The 18,012-nt window shown below is 43.3% G+C and overlaps 1 long non-coding RNA gene across 1 annotated transcript; it reads left to right on the top strand.

Moving 5' to 3' along the window:
- The first annotated feature begins 281 nt into the window (after positions 1-281).
- On the top strand, positions 282-530 carry LOC123404381. Its single transcript, XR_006611764.1, has 2 exons — positions 282-374; positions 482-530. It is a non-coding gene; the product is annotated as an uncharacterized LOC123404381 (long non-coding RNA).
- The last annotated feature ends 17,482 nt before the right edge of the window (positions 531-18,012 follow it).

The raw sequence follows: 18,012 nt of genomic DNA, 5'->3' as shown, positions 1-18,012 counted from the left end.
TATAGTTTAGAATTCAATGAAAATGACTCATTAAAAAAGGGTTACATGCTTATGCCTAAATTCTGCAAATATGTATAGGCGCATCCCTCGGCTCCACCTCAAATTGAAGCTTTACGCTGTCAAGCTTCTAGACCTCTCTCATCTTGAGAGGATAAGGCGAAAATGCAAAGTTGATAGTGGTCTTATTATTGAAGAGGTATGTATGTTCATTATACTGTTTATTTCTGTTTTGGGGACATGCTATGTAGTAATTGACTAATTTTTGCCAATCACACCTTTAGGTGTCAAGTGGGTCCCATGCTGAGAAGCTTGGGCTCCGTAGAGGTGATATTATCTGTTGTTTTGAGGGAGAGGAAGTTTCTACTACAGTCCAGGTTAGTGTATCATAGATTTTGTAGGATTTAATTGCAGTGAAAAATTATATTGACGTGCATTCTATTACTTTATGCTCAGTTCAGTTCTTTCTTATTGCTATTATCAGTTGGAGAAAATGATGCTGGATATATGCAAGAATCGTTTTGTGGGAGGAATTAACTGGAAAGACAAAGTGGATGTTTCGGTAAATTTAGTTGTGATTTACTTGATCGTCCATTTTTTCTTAAAGGAATATGATTAGTCAAAATATTAACTCTAAGAAATATGCTCTATTGACTTTGTAGATTTTGGTGTTCGACATCCGGAGAAGTTGTTGGAGGACCAAGGTGTTGACTCTAGATGTTTCTGACAAGGGAGAAGTTGTCGTGAGAGCATCTCGTCTTGTGACTATTTAGAACTAGTGGGGAAGGCATGCCTGCACGTAAATTTGTGAATGGTTTTTTAAATAACTGGGTGAAATGGTTCGGTTCTTATTCTAGTATTGGTTCAGGAGACCATACTAGTTAGCACATGATAGTCATGGGCTTGTAATTATGCATTTCGGTTTCAATTTTCTGCCAGAATTTTGTTTCTCTAATATGGGAAGGATACGAGCATGTATATTGTCTCTGATAAATGACATCAAATTTTTTCTATTCAAACATCTAATTGTGAGAAAAAACAGGGTAAGCTTGTCTGGTTTGCAGCAAAACCAGGGTTTGCTCCGTATGTAGACATCTAGTGAAATTGCTTAAAAGACTTATATTTAGGAACGGAGGGAGTAGTACTTACCATTGCTAGAGCTTGCCTTCTCTCAGATTTACCTACAGGCGCTTGGTTGCTGATGGTCGTGGAGCCAAGCACTTAAACTTGCGTGCATGTACTGCGTTGGTGCTATCTGATTTTCCCCTTTAGTAAATACTGTCGTACGTGTGGCCTCTGCTATTTGCCTTGGAGAGAAAGGCTAATACTAATGTTGACCTGAAGCTGATGTTGGACTGGCACGAAGCCAGAGGGGAGCTATACATGCCTGTACGTGCTGCAGGATTGAATTACCTAGAAGGCTTGTGACTTGTAAGTGTGAAATTATTTCTCAGAAAAGGTTGGATGTATGTATTCCCTCGTCTAGTACTAAAGTTAGTACTTCCTCCATTTTTATATACAAAGCCATAAACCCAGGTATCAAGTCAAAAGTTAATGCCTTTTTGTTTGTTGTGTAAATTAATGTGTATTTTTCTCTCTCGTGCACATTAAGCCAATGATTTCACTCCCACATGCATGCAAGGGATAATTAATATCTTCCTTTGTTAGTACTACAAGGCAAATGCTATTAATATTGCATCGATTAGTGTTAGGCCCTGTTTGGAACCACCTAGATTATATAATTCAGTTTTTATAATCTATTATGTTTCCAAACAGGACAACTTATAGTGTAGATTATAAAAACTAGATGGATAAATTATTAAAAACTCATAATCTATTCTATACCAGCTAAAATCAGATTATGGATTGCTAATGACCCATTACCCTTGTAAAGTTGGAGATAATAACATTTCTACCACCGCTACCCTCCTCTTTTTAAAAAAACAGAGGGTAGATAGGTCATTATGCAATGTAAAACCTGGATTACAGTTTATATAATCTGGCCTCCAAACATGTTCACCTAGATTATTTTTATAAACCAGATTATATAATTTATCTTCATAATCCAGATTATCATAATCTATTATGGTTCCAAACAGGGCCTTAGTGGCCTTGTATTTCTGTAAGTTGTAATTTTGATAATGGCTTTGTATATAAAAATGATGGAAGTACGTACAAAGTTAAGGCTCTTATTTTAAAACAGCTTATTCTCTCCGTTTTAGAATAAATATCTTAATTTTATACTTCCTCTATCCTAAAATAAATGTCTTAAGTTAGTACAATTTTGTATTAAAGCTAGTATAAAATTAAGATAATTATTTTGGGATGGAGGGAGTACAATATAAAATTAAAACATTTATTTTGGGTCGGAGGGAGTATGTTTCTCCCCACCTTACCCTATCACGTGGCAACCACGCCTCCAGCAGACCAGCACATCCCACACATGTACCTTTGTAGGACTCTCTGCACAAGGCTTTTTTCCAACACGGGAAGGGGCACGAAGGGGCATACAATATCTTACAATCCCAGTCCTTACAAAAATTGAAAATAACAGATACGTCCTTGTATCTGGCAAAGAAGACCCTGAACAAAAATATATAACTAGATTGGGCCCAAAGTAGCTCCTTGACAACTCCAATCTCGTCGGCGGCGGGGACGGGACCACTTGGTTTGACGAGACCTCTACAGCTACATGTCGTAGACGTTGTCTTGAAGCAGCACCGCCTCCCATACAACATCATGGCCGAGAGGAAAGAAAATGGCCGCCCTTCGGCCTGAAGATACGACGAATCGTCGAACTAAGCCGGTCAACCATCATGGGCGCCATGGCTCCTCCATATCCACCGTCGGTGGTGCACTGGATCCCCATCAGATGCCTCTAACATGACACCAAGGGATCTTTTCCAGGTCCAGGAATGACACCGTCGCCGTCAAAAGCTCAGATCCAATGAGGCAAGACTCCAACGGAGAAGACCAGGGCATGATCTTTCAACGCCATCCCTTCTGCCTCCACGACAGCGAGGAAAAAATGGGAAGAATCCCACCACATATTCTCCAAGAACCCCATCGAGCTTATTTAGAGGAGAATCGTCAGATCCGCCACACTCTTCTCCTCTCCACCCTCGAGACGACTCAAGAGGTGACGACGGAGACCCATAGGAGTTGCTCGCAAACTCCCATGGTTGCTCTCCCCACGACATGATGCCAGACGATGGCAAGAAGCCAAGCCAAAGCACTAGGCTAACAACGGCCACTAGGGCCCAAACTAACCTACTGCTAGTATTTGCACGAAGATCCCAACCTCCCCTCTCTTCTCCACCCCGGGCAGCGACGCCACCGGAGGAAGAAGAGAGGGGAGCCAAGAAAGAAGGAGGCAGACGCAAGGAGGGAGGGAGGAGGAGAGGAGAAGGGAAAAAGCACGATAATCCGCACAAGGCTAAGCTTGCAGCTATAGTTTACGGATGGTATCATCGAGAGCCGGTCCAGGTGCCGAGAGGCACCGTGTCCGACCGGCATGGTGTGCTGATGTTGCCGCTCTCATAGTGCACATGGTGGCAGCCGACAACATGGATCATGGTTCATGCCGAACTGCAGCTTGCAAGTTGGAACCGGTGCAGGCTTCCATTGTTGGTGTTGTCTAGCCGAGCGTGCCCATGATGGAAAGCCGGCGTTGCGGCTAGAATCCCCCAAAGAGCGCACAACCCCGAGGTAGCTACCATGGCCCTTGGTAGTGTGCAGCTCGGCGCTGAGTTCCAGCACACGCCGTCGACACGGTCGTCACGTGCTCCAGCTAGCCTCTCCCAATCGCCGCGGACGTCAACCTCTGATACCCGTGATCTGTGTTGGGTTTTCCATGAAGAGGAATGGGTTATTGCAGCACAAAGTGGGTAAGTATTTCCCTCAGTTATGAAACCAAGATTTATCAAACCAATAGGAATATCAACCACAACCGTCTTTAGCGGCTGCACACAAAAGAACAAACGACTTACACCCAACACGGGCAAGAGGGTTGTCAATTCTCTCGTCTTGTTATTTGCAAGCAAGTGAGGTGTGTAGATAATTGTAGATAGCAAGATAAAATAAAACAAGTAAATAACAACAAGGTATTAAAGGTTTGATCAATATGTTATAAATAGACCCAGGGGCCATAGTTTTCCCTAATGGCATCTCTCATGAAAATAGCATACCGTGGGTAAACAAATTATTGTTGGGCAATTGACAAAAAAGCGAATAGTTATGCGATATTCACGGAAATGATCATGTTTATATAGGCATCACGTCCATAAACAAATAGGCTGACTCCTGCCTACACCTATTACTATTACTCCACTCATCAATTGACAAAAAAGCGAATAGTTATGCTATTAAGTAAACAGAGTAATGCATGGAGAACAATGGCATGATGTAGACAAAGTAAACTCAAGCAATATGAATAAACCCCATCGTTTTATCCTTAGTAGCAGCAACACAAAGACGAATCTTGTCCCCTTTTGTCACTGGGATATAGAAATTGTAGATAGCAAGATAAAATAAAACAAGTAAATAACAACAAGGTATTAAAGGTTTGATCAATATGTTATAAATAGACCCAGGGGCCATAGTTTTCCCTAATGGCATCTCTCATGAAAATAGCATACCGTGGGTAAACAAATTATTGTTGGGCAATTGACAAAAAAGCGAATAGTTATACGATATTCACGGAAATGATCATGTTTATATAGGCATCACGTCCATAAACAAATAGGCTGACTCCTGCCTACACCTATTACTATTACTCCACTCATCAATTGACAGAAAAGCGAATAGTTATGCTATTAAGTAAACAGAGTAATGCATGGAGAACAATGGCACGATGTAGACAAAGTAAACTCAAGCAATATGAATAAACCCCATCGTTTTATCCTTAGTAGCAGCAACACAAAGACGAATCTTGTCCCCTTTTGTCACTGGGATATAGAAATTCGCCACGTTGAACCTACCACAACGCACCTCTCTCACTGAAGAAATATCGATCTAGTTGGCCAAACTATTTCAAGAGATTTATGAAGCTATTATAATCGTGCACATAAGGATCATATAAGTATTCGAAGGTATCTCAAATATTTATCATGAATTAACCCACAATTCATCGGATCCTAACAAACGCACCACACAAAAGGATTACATGATATGGATCAAAGCGAAGATGTGATGATCATTGTATTGAAGATCAACGAGAGAGATTGCCATCTAAGTACTGACTATGGTCCCGTAGGTCTGTGGTGAACTACTCACACATCATCGTGAGGGTAGCAAGGTTGATGAAGAGGACCTCTGTGATCGATCCCCCCTCCCACAGGGTGCCGGAACGGAGCTCCACATGGCCTCCCATCGGAACAGAGACTTGCATGGTGTAAAAAGTGTTTTGGGGCTCCCTCTTGTGTTTTTAGGGTACATGAGAATTTATAAGCCAAAGAACAAAGTCGAGAGGGCCACGAGGGAGGCACAAGCCATCAGGGCGCGCCCCGAGGCCGCGCCCAACGGGCTATGCCCCGTTGTCTTGTGGGCCCCTCGTGAGGCCTCCAGCCTTCTTTCGATGCTCGTTGGTCTTCTTTTGGTCTATAAAATTTACCCAAAAGTTTCTGGGTAATTGGACTTCATTTGGTATGGAACACTTGAAAGTGAAAACACGTAGAAAACAACAACTGACACTGGGCACTGGGTCAATAGGTTAGTGCTTAAAAATAATATAAAATGGTAAATAAATACCCAAAAGTATTCTAGAATGATAATATATCAGCATGGAACAATAAAAAATTATAGATACGTTGGAGACGTATCAAGCATCACTAGTAGAAAATGGCCCATTTGTCTCGGTTCCAGAGGCCCATTAGCCCCGGTTCTGGAACCGGGACTAAAGCCCAAAACCTTTAGTCCCAATTCGCTTACCAACCGGGACAGAAGGGTCTCCACGTGGCCGCTGGAGGGAGCCCAGGCAGGAGGAACTTTAGTCCCGGTTGTTCACACCAACCGGGACCAAAAAGAATCCACGCGTCAGCATCTGGCCGGAGCTGGGGTTTTTGTTTTTTTCAATGGGGGAGGGGGTTGGGGGTTTTGGAGGGTTAATTTAGGGGGTTTCTCCGTGCTTGGTCGAACAACAAGTTTTCGTAAATATATCCGACACTACTACATATATACAATATAGCATCTTTTACAATCCCTAAAATCATCTAATTAAGATCCAATCACAAATCCACATGGTATTCTTCGTCTTTAGGTATGACGTGGTCAAGAAAGAATCCCGCCAATTCCTCTTGAATTGCTCGTAAGCGATCATATGGTAGGAGTTCATCCCGCATCTGGCAGATCTAATTTAAAGAAGGGGGTCAATACATGCATATATATATGAATAAAACTCAACACAATTGATGGTAATATAAAAAATAAAATTGTGAATATTATTTACGTACTTCAAATAGTTCCTTAGAGAAGCCCGCTCAGACGTCGAGTGGCGAATGAACTCGCATACGTAGTATCCACATAAAACAGTCCCGTCTTCCTGGTACATATACTTTACGAGAATAGAGTTCAATCAAACTGATAAGCAAGCATGGTAATGATATATTGATGAAAATTTGAATCAATTAGAGATGCACGGAACTAGCTAGTACTACTTACGTTGGGGTGCGTAAATCACAACTATTTGTTTAGACTGGGAACCTTATTGGCGAACTTCTTCCAATCCCTGCCAGGCAAAGAAAATGATTACTTGATATCAGGAGATCAACAAAAGTTGCATGCCGATATGGTCCCGGTATTGACTGAACTTACTTCTTGAGCATTGCAGTCATGTCCGCATAATCCTCTTCGGCTTTACGTCTCGAGTCTAAGACAATTCCTAATGCCCTGCCAACATCAATGGATAGCAGAATAAAGTGGTATCTGCGCACGCATATATAACTCATCAATTACATTACTTAACCTCGAGTAAGCGAAACCGAGTATACAAAGAAGACAACAACACTAACTTGAAGTTGTAAGGAAAGATTATTTCCCTTTTGTTTTGATGTATAAGGAACGAGTTTAGCAAGTTCTCCTCGGTCTCTTTGATTGAGTTTCTTACCGTCAATTCATTTACAGCATCTGGGCTAATGAACCCAACGTCGAAGATTCCTGCTTTTTTAATTCGACGATCTTCAATCTGCATAATATATATACATGCAATGAACGAGCTGAGCTAGAGACTTAACTATAGAAGTAATGCTTACAGACAGTAGGAAGTCATGAGTTGTTTGTTGAGGGCCAGTTGATTGTATAACTGAAATAAATCCTCAAATTGAATAGAAATCACGGGAAGTCCAATGAATTTGTGCTCTGGTTTCACTTCCACATACATAGCGTCTTTCCCACACTCCGTGCAGGTTTTCATGTACCACTCATGCAATTTCTGCATCATCGTTGTTAGAGGAGGATGACCAGGTTTGACGAGAGGCTTCCCGCGCACGTATTTATATTGTTCTTTTTTTACCTCACTGTTTCAAAAATTACATCATCCCCAAGTAATCATCAGGATTGGTACTGGGCACCATCCTCGGATGATTAGCAACGATGATATCGCTAGACACCTTGAGCGGGGGGCACGATTGCTTCTCTTGTTGGCCGAGCTGGGGAATTGTTTTCCCACTTCTCCTTGCATCACTGGAAGTAGTTCCCGACCGCCGCGCTTGTGCATATGTCTTTTTAAGAATGCGGTCATAGTTGGAATCTGGAGGAGGCGGTCGTGGTCGCTTCAGTTGATTGATAGTGCACTCCACTTTCACCAGATCTAGCTTCTCCTTCTGAGGTGGAGTTTTGTTTGCAAAATGGGCCCTCAATTCGGCACGACATATGTCCTCGTTTTCCTGCTTGGTCCTCTCATATGGTAACTTTTCCAGAGGCTTGAGAGATGGACCATATTTCCCGCCTCTGTATGTACTACTAGCCACCGGAGAGAAGGAGGCGTATCTATTCCACTTGAGAGAAGGAGGCAGACTGCTCTGACGTGCCGGAGGAGCCAGAGTAACGATGTTTGTCTTCCGACGTTGCCTGACGAGGAGAAGGAGGAGGCGGACTGCTCTAACGCGCCGGAGTAGGCGAAGGAGGAGGTGAAGCCCTCACGTGTCGGAGGAGACAAAGAAGGAGGCGGAGTGCCCTGATCACTCGCCGGAGGAGGAGGAGGGGGAGGAGGCGGGGTGCCCTGCCATAGACATGTACTCCTCAGAGCACGAACTAGCTGATTCTCCCCTTCACCTGTAGGGTGGTCAAGCTCGAGCTCCTCAAATCCCTCCATTACTTGATCCACCATCACAACAACATAGCCATGTGGAATCGGAAGGCAGTGAAAAGTTTTGTTGGGTTGAGGAGGTGCAATAGAGCCGACACCGCCTTGAAAGTGAGGTTCCGACATTTGATCATAAGCTCGCAATGTTGAGCCTCCGTGATAGTATCCACGGGGTAGATAGGAGCCGTGAAGTCATGCTGAACGGGCTCCATGGAAGCCACGCTACTTCTCCGCTGAGATGGCGGGGTACCTTGTGGCGTAGCTTCGTGCCGCTGAGATGGTTGGCCGGCAGCTCGCTGGCTCTCAAGTTCCTCAAGCTTTTGTAGTCTTGCATTGATCTTATGCATGTCGCTCAGCTCTGCTTTACTCTTTCTTTCCCGGCTTCGGTAACCACCTGCGTTGAGAAACCCAACCTTCCATGGAATGGCGTACTCCTCGTCTGAATCAGAATGTCCCCAAGCTGGTGTGAGGTGACGCTGGCCATAGTTCATGATACGAATCTTGCGGTACAACTCATATGAAACGTATGCATCTTTTGCTGCATACTCAATGTTGATAGGGTCAAGTGGGGTCCTCTCTGTAGTGCCCCAGATGTAAACCTTGCCATATTTGGAACCTATTGCATGTGGGTCCACCTTGTCAGTGATTTGATGTATCCAATTGTGCCATGACCTCATGTGGTGTCCCTTGTTTATTATTTTTCCTTCCTTCCCATGCATGCATGCATAGCATATCATTGCATGCTCTTGTCTTGTGGTTGCCATATGATCTTAGCAATTCATGTGGTGGTGGTGATCTTGTGGTTGCACCTTGTGATGCCATGAGATGATGTGCATGTGATGTATAGTTTAATTGGGGTGTGCATGTGTTAGTATAAGCTTGGGTTTCAAAACCATCTCCACCCCTCCTCTCTATTTCTCCTATGTCAAGATTCTCTTCTCCCTTCCCTCTTTTAAAAATGCCCATGTATTAGTGTATTTTGTGGAGGATGCCAAGATGTGTTTTTGCTGTTTTGTATCTTAGTTTTAAGGGTGCAAATAAATCCAAAACAGTAAATAAATTGCTGTTTTTTATTTAATCAAATTGCTCCAAATATATCTTTTCTATTTTATTCATATAGGTCATAATTCCTTATGGCCAGGGACATTTTTATTTTGTTTTTATCTCCTACAGAAAACCCTGTGTTATTTTCTCTCTTTTCTGTTATTTCTGTAAAAGAAAGGCACTGGGTATTTCTTTTTTTCTTTTTCTTTTAAGTGCAGCCAAGGTGGGCTCTCTCTCACTTGTCGGCCCACCTTCCTTTCTCTCGCGTAGCAGGCCCAGCACCCCCCTCTCGCGCCGCCTCCTTTCCCTGACGCCGTTTCCTCCCAGCGCCTCCTTTCCGTGAGGCTCCAGAGAGAGAGCACGCCCGACGCCGTGAGCGCGCACGTCGAGGCCCCCCTATAACTTTGGCGTCCGTGCCTCCTCCCCTCGCTAGGGTTCCCTCTCTCCCTCTCCTGCCGCCGCCACCTCTCTTTTCCCCCTCCATCTCTCCCTTCCTCCCCTGGTGAGTTCTCTGTAGTCTGTAGGCAGAGAGAGAAAGGAAGGTTCATCGCCATCTACGCCGCCTTCATCGTCGTCCGGTGAGGCCGCCATGTCCAGGAGATCGGTGGTGCGTCCCGCAACCCATTCCCGGCGTTAGGAGCACCGGAGAGCACCCTCACCGACGAGCACGAGCTCGTCTACGCCGCGGACCCGAAGCCCCTTCAACCTGTTCGGTTCTGCTTCCAGGAGACCTTCATCGCCGGCCTGCTTCCTCTCCGTCGCCTCTTCCTCCGTTTGGTCCTCTCCTTCCTTCCCCAAGGTGAGGTACCTTCCCCCTTCCTTCTTCCCCCCGTAGATCGGTCGGATACGAGGTAGAGTTCGCCGTGTTCTTCTTTGATGCAGGGTAGGCCAGAGCCGTAGCGATGCATGTGTGCGGTAGGGAGCGGCATAACAGGGGCTCCTCCCTCCCCTGGTAGTGATCAGTTGTAGGGCCGCCTCTTTGTCATGGCGCAGCAGCAATAGCAGCTCGACGAGGAGCTGGCGTTCCTTCCTGTCGAGGCGCGTCTCTATACGTGCAGGGCAGAGCTCGCGGTATGGGAAGTTTACCTTGCCAAACTTTCCTCCTCTGTCAGGTTCCCAGTCGTAGCATAGTGGAGCGCGTCTGTGTGTTGATGCATCAGGTCGTGGGTTCGAATCCCAGGAGTGCTCCCCCCTTTTTTTTGGTTTATTGCGATGCAGTCGTATGCTAGCACAGCAGATCAGCTTATCTCTGCAGCGGGTCTGTAACTGTCGAACACAAGGCTCTAGCAGGGTGGTATGCACCACATGACAGTACCAGAGGGTTCTGGGTTCGAATCCCAGGGTGCCCTCCTTTTTTTTCTCCTTTTGCTGCAATTTTACTTCCTCTTTGCTGTTGCTGTTCTTGTGACAAAAGCATAGGTGGCTATGGCATTCTTTTAATTTTTTTCCTTTGCTGTTATATTTGTGTTAGTTGTGGTGGTGTGTGGATGTGCTTGTGAGAGGTGCATGTGTGTGTGAGGACACACATATGGGGTTAGTTTTACATGTAGTGTGTGTATGGTGGTGCTTCCTAGTAGTTGATCCTAGGTGATGATAGCAAGTGTAGTTGAAGCATGTGTAGGTTCTTCATTGTTGTAGGTGCTAGCATTTGATGGTTGCACTAGGTTGTGAGCGTATGAGTATAGCTGATCTTGAGCATGATGTGCTTGAGAGTGATGTGGACTAGGTGTGTGTGTGAGTAGCACTCCACCTTGGCAAGCAAGCTTTGCACCTTCACATGACCATATATGAGAGGGCATGGTATTTTGTTTGTGTGGGAAGCTTAGTAGTAAGGTTTGTGAAGTTGATGTGCATGACACAAACATGGGGTTCAAACCCCCATGTCACTTTGTCATTGTGCACATGAGCTCAACCTTTGTAGTTGTTGTTATAGTGGAACTACAAGAAATGATGCCTATTCACTAGGCATGATTTGTAGTGGTTTCCTCTTCCCTAATATGTGGTCACTTGTTCCAAGTAAGTACCCACATATTATATATGGTTTTGGGGTAGAATCTCCCAAGGAATCCAGTGGAGAAGTTAGTTTTGCCATTGGGATACTTTATGGAGTTGACATATTCAGATTTGTTGCAAGTTTGCTCTTTGATTCCATGGAATAGGTGGAGCCCAAGGGCATGAGTTTTAGTGTGGTAATAGTAGGGGGTTTTGCTCTACACCATAGTGGTGTCATTTATCACTTGGTGTTATTTGTGTGCAAACTATGCCTAGACAAAGTGGGCATGTGGCTGAAAAAGTCCAGCTTAGTGAAATCTGGAATTTCACTAAGTCTGAGAATCTGGAAACATTTTCTTCTCCTATAGATGAGGTTGTGCTGGTCATTGTGTTGTGATCTAGCCTTAGTTAATTGCTAGGATTTTGGACCTGATATGTTTGTGAAGCTCCTTGTAAATTTCATCTCATTTGGAGTCCAGTAGGTTGTGTTTTGATTGCTGTCAAAAAGCTTCAGAACAAAGACAGAAAGTCAGGGCAGGAATTTTCACTAAGTCCCTGAGATCTGATGGTTTTGGGAAAGTTTGTGGCCTTGTATCTTCTAGAGTTTAATTCCTTTTTCTGTGATTCTTGCTGGTGCCTGTAGTGTTCTTGGTTGGCTACAGCCACATATATTATTTGTCATATTTAGAGGGTTGTAGCTATGTTGCATGTAGCTCACAAAGAGCTAAGATGCAGATTGGGGCAGATTGAGTTGTATAGTCATTTTGATCATTGTGTGTGCTTAGTTGATGTTGTGGTGTTCTTCCTTGCTCCAATCCATTCATGTTGGGTTGTTATACGTCTTGGCAACCTTGGAATACCAGATTTGTGCCAATTGTGAGTGTGGTGTTGATTCTTCCACGTAGAGCTTCATATCTTGTCTCGTTGATTCCCGTTGATCCGTAGCTCCGTTTGCAATGTTATTTATATGGTTTTGCATCGTTTTCACGAGCCGCATCTGTTCATGCCATCCTCATGCATGTCAAAATAGCTTAGTGTACAGTTATGTCCAGAAACTTACAGTAGTTTGTTTTGCTTGTGCTAGTGATAGAAATAATGGTGCATGCTCATTTTTCATCTCATGCATCATGTGATTGTTGCATCTTGTGGTGCTGCTGTTCATTGGTTGCTATTCTTATGTTGGGTAGCACCGGGATCGGAGAACGAATACATGGAGTCAGGAGAGTACGTGCAGGACGAACCAGAACCATTCCAAGCTGAGGATATCACAGGCAAGATGATATGACCTTGATTCCATCTCTAGACTTGTTATGCTAGTTTGCGTTTCCATGTCTTATTGCTCGCTGCCTACCACTGAATTAAATTGCCTCTTGATATGCCATGAACCCAAACATTGTTCCCCTTCCTAGCAAAACTTGTATGGCTAAGTAGGCTTTGCTCAGCTACTAATGTTAGCGTTGCTAGATGTAGGTGCTTTGACTCATGTGATAACATGAGCTTGATATCATTATCTTAAATTCTATTATTTAATTAATGCACCTATATACTTGGTAAATGACGGGAGGCCTAGCCTTTTGCCGGGTGCTTTGTTCCGTTATTGCCGCCTTAGTTACCGGTTACCGGTGTTTGATTCCATAATGATCGCTCCTAACACGTTCGGGGTTGTTATGGGGACCCCCTTGATAAATCGCGTAGTGCTAAGGCTTGTCCGGCAGGACCCAACATTGGTGTTAATTTGCTAATCACTTAATAATAAACTGCATAGGGAATAGCTACCCCGAGGATTTTAATCAACAACCCGGGCCAGTGCTCCTCATGAGTGTTGGTCCAAACTAGAGCACTGTGCGGGGCCAACTCAGGGCAACTTGAGAGATTTCTATCAGGCCACTGTACGTGTAGCTCATCCGGCGTGTCCTAAGACTGAGATACGCGGCTCTTATCGGGGTCGTCGACATGTCGGGAGGTCCTGCTAGCCTTGTCTTACCTTAGCGGTATATCTTGCGTATAGGAATCCCAGTGAAGCTTTGGTTTCCCCCAGAGTTGAGGTTTTCCTCTAAGGAATCCGACGAGATCACGAGATTCGTGATAGAGGATGCCTTTGCGGCCTGTGTACGTTTGTGATGGACTAGTTGGAGCACCCCTGCAGGGTTTAATCTTTCGGAAATCCGTGCCCGCGGTTATGTGGCAACTTGGAATATTTTGTTAACATCCGGTATTAGAGAACTTAAACATAGCTAATAAAATTGTCAACTGTGTGCATAACCATGACTGTCCCCCTCGAAGATCTCTCTTCGATCGGGAACACGGGGGGGGGGGGGGGGTTATGAATGCCGTAGGTAGGTGTTCAGGACCACTTAGTTGATCAAGTAATCACTACCGCTAGTGTAGACCACCTTCATAATTCCTTTACGCAAGTTAGCCACTAAATCAAGCTTAGGATGTTGCAGCCTTATACACTTCACCCTTACCCTACCTATTAACATGACTAGTTCTGGCACCAAGGTCTTAGATTGATGAGTCCCCGTGGCTCACAGATTCCTCCGAAACTCCCAACAGGTACAGGTACCCCAAAGACAGATGATCCCGACGGCACCCATCTGGCATGGCAGTACGACGAGGAGATAGACCGTCTCTACGTGAACTATCCAGAGGACTGAGGCGTGGTCGTGATCGTGGGCCTGCAGGCAGGGTAGCATAGCATTTCCATGTTTTGTAGTCCGTAGCGGAACTACCTTGATTGTATATGTGATGTACTCTGAGTTATTAATGAGAAGACAGTTGAATCCCGAATTGTCTACTTTTATTATTATTTGTGCTATGTTACTTGCTTGCGAAACGCTTAGATGCGCTTCTTTCCTATTCGGGGGCCTCGACCCCCAGATCGGAAAGGACCACATCTTGGTCATTACACTCTCCTACTGTCTGTGTTGACATTTTGGGAATTTGGTCTTCATATCAGCATACTCCTCGTCGATCAAGGCGACTGCCATATGAGCCATCAAAGTCATGTCATGTTCAAGCTTGAATTTTTCTTGGATATCAATGTGGCAGTCAGCTGGTATCTCAATATTGAAGTTGTGCCTCATCTTCAGCTTGTCATTCCTTATGTCAACGCTAGCAAAACATATGTCGCTGCGAAGAAAGTCCACGAGTTCTGGACAATGCTTGTCACTACTGCAACAACAACAAATTAAAATGGAACAAATGTTACATACTGCTGCAACAAGGAAAAATGTTTCACTACAACTAAAGAGAAATTTTTCTTTAGGATTCAAATGGAACATATTGCTATCCTATGCAATTTTCATATCCTATGAATTGATCAAGAAACTGTAAATTAACTATGGCATTCTATATATATATTCTCCCATGGTTTTGCAAATATGCAACAAGGAAAGTTGTTTCACTACAACTAAAGAGAAATTGATATTTATATGATTCCAATGGAACATATTGCTACCTATGCAAGAAACTCTCAGTTAACGATCCAATGGAACATATATAGAAATTGCATATTGCTATCCAATGGAACCTAGAGAGGTCACTATATGCAATTTTCATAACCTTGGATCAAAGAACGCCATGGAAAATTGTTTCACTACAACTAAAGAGAAATTGATCTTTATAGGATTCCAATGGAACATATTGATATCATATGAATTGATCAAGAAACCCTCAATTAACTATCCAATGGAATATATATAGAAACTGCACATTACTATCCAATGGAACCTAGAGAGATCACTATATGCAATTTTCATAACCTTGGATCAAAGAACACCGCGAAAATTGTTTCACTACAAGTAAAGAGAAATTGATCTTTATAGGATTCCACTGGAACATATTGCTATCATATGGAATTTTCATATCCTATGAATTGATCAAGAAACCCTCAATTAACTATCCAATGGAACATATATAGAAACTTCATATTGCTAGCCAATGGAACCTAGAGATATCACTATATGCAATTTTCATAACCTTGTTGATTGGCCGTGTACTCCAGATCAAGCCCCAAGAAATGCGCATGCTCCTTCACGGCGTCAAGCCACCCCTACAACTGTCCAAGAAAATGCGACACCTCCCTGCTGTCGTTTGTGTACACGACATCGAGTTTGGTCGTGCCATGTGCGAGCACCTCTCCGAAGCGAGTTGTTGGCATGGTGGAAGAAGAGAAGGGAAGAAGAGAGGGGAAGAAGAGAGGAAGAAGAGAGAAGAGCAAGAGAGGAGAAGAACAGAGAATGGCGAGAGACTCTGCTTCGGTTGTGCTTTTCATCGCTGGAAACGACGCGGGAGGCAAACCATTTGGACCTTTAGTCCCGGTTTGAGCCACCAATTGGGACTAAAGGGTGATACAAACGGTTGACGCCACCACTTAGTCCCGGTTTGATCCACCAACCGGGACTAAAGGGGGATACGAACGGTCCACCTAGTCCCGGTTTGATCAACCAACCGGGACTAAAGGGGGATATGAACGGTTCGTGTCTGGAACCGGCCTATTGGTCCCGGTTCGTGTATGGAACTGGGACCAAAGGGGTGACACGAACCGGGACCAATGGCACATGATGTCCGGCCGGCGCCCTTGCCTCACGAACCGAGACCAATGACACCATAGGTCCCGGTTCGTGTGTGAACCGGGACTAATGGGATTCCAGGCCCTGGACCAAAGCCCTCTTTTATACTAGTGCATCCTCAAGATTAATTCCCGCTCATCCTCGAGTAGGTAAATTATAAAAATAGAATTAACATTAACAAACATTATGTATGTATGCTATCCATGATGTAACCTTATGCATACATGCTCATTGAGAAACGATGAACTAACAAACATTAACATAGCAATACTTATAGGTATAAGGAGCAAATCATTAATCTTTCAAAGTATACGATCCTCAAAGATTTTTTTACCCCCATCCATATTTATTATATTAGCAAGGCATGTATCCATCTTCACCACATTAATACAAATGTCAAGCACCATGGTGTTCAAGTTAGGCAATTGGACTGTACTTTTTCAATATGCATCAACTTTTTATTCTTCACGCAATACATGACCGTGAACCATTGGACATAGCATAAAGGTGGAATATAATATGGTGGAAGGTTTCAAAGGGGTAAAAGTGGACAAGATAGTCTCACATCAACTAGGCGTACCAACGAGCTATGGAGATGCCCGTCGATAGATATAGATGCGAGGAGTAGGGATTGCCATGCAAATGATGCACAAGAGCTAGAAGTGTATGAAAGATCCAATGAAGCTAAGTGGGGTGTGCATCCATCTTGCTTTCTCATGAAGACCTCGGGCATTTTAGGAAGCCCGTCATCGGAATATACAAGCCAAGTTTATGAAAAAAGTGATTCCCACTAGCATATGAATGATATAACATGGGACTCTCTATATGAAGAACAAGGTGCCACTTTGAGGCAGAAGTGTGGTAAATGATAGTAGAAAAGTCCCTTCTCTCTTTTTATCTCATTAACTTTTTTATTATGGTGGGCTCGTTTGGCCTACCCCATTTTTATTTCCTCACTCGGACAATGCTCTAATAATGATGATCATCACACTTTTATTTACTTACAACTCAACATGAAAACTCATAGGATGATATGACTCTGAATGAATGCCTCTGGTAGTGTACCAGGATGTGCAAAGATCTAGCATGACATGTATAAAAAATATGATGAACGGTGGTTTTGCCAAATACTATGTCAGCTCTATATGATCATGCAAAGCATTATGATGATGAATGAACTAGTCATGTCAAGTGACGATGGCATTTGCATGGCAATATATCTCGGAATGGCTATAGAAATGCCATGATAGTTAGGTATGGTGGCTGTTTTTGGGAGGATATAAAAAGGTTTATGTGCAATAGAGCATGTCATGTCACGGGGTTTGGATGCACCGGCGAAAGTTCCACCATTCCTCAAGGTGAGAACAGGTGATGCAGGGTACCGCAGAGGCTAGCAAATATGAGGAGATGAGAATGTGTATGTCCATGGTGTCACATTAGTCATGAAGAAATCATATACTTATTGCAAAGTTTTATTAGTTTTATCACAAATAGAAGTACTACTCGCATGCACCGAGGGAGAGGGTTGGTAGGAATTAACCATCGCACGACTCCGACTCAAAACAACACAAGGATTTCAACAAGGAATAGAAATGCTCACACGTCATCACCATGCCTTTTTAATTTTTTAGATGAACAAGAAATTTAACATGTCTTAATATTGACACCTATCTGAATTAATAATAATGCACTCACACCTTTTTCATATCACCACATCAATATCATTAACCCATAATTTCTCTATATGTGCTACATGATGGTTTTTATCATCACTGTTGGATACTCATTATTTTTTATCTAGTATTATGACCCATGCAAATTACCGTTACTATTTTTCCAGCTCTAAAACAAATATAAGTGAAGAACGAGAGAATAATATTTCTATAAAATCTACATGCCGTCGTGCTAAAAAAGATATAAGTGAAGTACTAGAGCAATTGCTAAGCTCAAAAGATATAAGTGAAGCACATACAATATTGTAACAAACTATGATCATGTGGTCTCTCTATAAAGTATATGTGTCGAGCAAACAATGATTGTGGCAAACTAAAAGTAAAAGCAAACAACGCTCCAAGGAAAACTCATATCATGTGATGAATAAAAATA

This window comes from Hordeum vulgare, chromosome 6H, assembly GCF_904849725.1.
Source record: "Hordeum vulgare subsp. vulgare chromosome 6H, MorexV3_pseudomolecules_assembly, whole genome shotgun sequence".
Classification (NCBI taxonomy): Eukaryota; Viridiplantae; Streptophyta; class Magnoliopsida; order Poales; family Poaceae; genus Hordeum; species Hordeum vulgare.
The sequence above is the reverse complement of the archived record's forward strand: the minus strand, read 5'-3'. Positions and strand labels throughout refer to the sequence as shown.